Source organism: Macaca mulatta, chromosome 17 (genome assembly GCF_049350105.2).
Source record: "Macaca mulatta isolate MMU2019108-1 chromosome 17, T2T-MMU8v2.0, whole genome shotgun sequence".
Taxonomy (NCBI): Eukaryota; Metazoa; Chordata; class Mammalia; order Primates; family Cercopithecidae; genus Macaca; species Macaca mulatta.
This window is the reverse complement of record NC_133422.1, coordinates 63,565,554-63,567,252: the sequence shown is the minus strand read 5'-3', so window position 1 is coordinate 63,567,252 and position 1,699 is coordinate 63,565,554. Positions and strand designations below refer to the sequence as shown.

General features: G+C 41.6%; 1 pseudogene; it reads right to left on the bottom strand.

The window, feature by feature from the left end:
- Positions 1-419: 419 nt before the first annotated feature.
- LOC106994298 (palmitoyltransferase ZDHHC20 pseudogene) lies at positions 420-1,490 on the bottom strand (annotated as a pseudogene).
- Between the last annotated feature and the right edge of the window lie 209 nt (positions 1,491-1,699).

Below are 1,699 nucleotides of genomic sequence, written 5' to 3'. Positions count from 1 at the left end.
TATTCACTTTCAGCCACCATTTGCTCTAGATGTATTTTACTTAAGACAAGTTTTTAAGCTTGTGTTTTTGGAGTGAAAATTTACATGGATACTCACAATTCTAATAATGTAATTCAGGTATCAAAAAATACATATACATGTTAAAATGTGATGATAGCTCATTACTCTAGCATCTCATAACAGGTAAGTATTTCTTCCAGAATAACATTAAGTCACTTTTGTAGCTGTAAGTCAATGCTGCACAAATCGGCACTTAAGATTAAGGCATCGTCTTGCTCTGGAGTAGTGCTTCTGTGGATCCCAGGAACTGTACAAAGGTTTAGTTTTTTAAAAAATATAACTTCTCTTATACTTCAATTATTTCATTCCATTCATCATTTTCTTGCAAATGAAATTGAAAATATCAGTCTATAATGTTTTCATACACCTGGTATGACAATGCCTTCTTCAGCTCCATTCTCTAGCCACTGAGTGAAAAATTCACTGTCCAACAAGAGGTTTTTGGATTCACTAAGCTGTTTGAAATGAAAAGGCTGATTTGAGCCACTTCTGGCATACTCTTTCTGGTTTGTAACAGAAGCTTGTTCTGGATCCACCCACATAAGGCAAGTTGGAAACTGCAACCATCAGCCAGCCTTGAAAATATTGGAAGTAGCCAATATTTCTTTTCATCACCAAAGACTTGCCTCCAATTTTTATTGTATCCAAGAGAGAAACCATTTACATTAGGTCCATATGAAAATGTGGGTGCACAGAATGATTCTATTATTGTTCTATTTTTTTCCAACTAGCCAGCAGTGGTAGCTGAAAAGTGAGAGGACGCTGATGAAGAACATTGCAGACACAAAGAAAAGAAAAAGGACGTGGAATTTTGCACGTGGATCTGTCAGTTCATTCCTCCAAAATTTTATGAAGTACTCTAAAACTGTTGCAGCCATGAAAAGGCAATATAATAGAGAATACAATAAAAACAGCAGGAATAATTTGTAATTAGAAAATCCAGCACAGTTATTCACCCAAAGACAGTAATGATCCATCTTAAGAATACATGAGTCACATGCTGAGCAGTGATGACCCCGATCAGGTTTAATCAGCTGACATTTTTCACAGTATCTGATAGTTTTTGAAACTGACGTGGTGTAGATAGGTAAAGCTCTTGCTGCTCTTCTCAAAATTTCTTGTCGTCTTTCTTGGCTGAATTCTTTTCCATAGCGTTCCTTTTCAGAATTGGACAAGTAGAACTCTTCGGAGGGGGAAGCAGGAGATACGAAGATTGTCATCCATTAGTACCATACAAACATAACAAAGAACAGATGGAAAGCCACAAGGGAAAACACGGTCTTTCCATTTTCTTCATCTCCAAAAATAGTAAACAAGCATAGCTCCACCACGAACGCGTAGTGGGACCAAATGACCATGAAGGTGAGGAAGAGCACCGGCACCCAGCCCATGATGCATTGGCAGTAGCCAGAGAGCGTCCAGGGCGCCATGTTTGTCTGGAGGCTGCAGAGCCCCGCATCCCATCGTTCTGGGGAGCGTAGGAGTCCCGGCGGGGCGGCAACTCAAATGCTCTGGGCTGCTCCTGGCCCAGCTACCCTGCCTCAGAGGCAGGGATTCTGGGAGCAAAAGTCCTAGGAGCCACTGAGCCTCCTCCCCTCCAGGCGCCGGGCCAGGTCCTGCCCCGACCCCACATACCGCC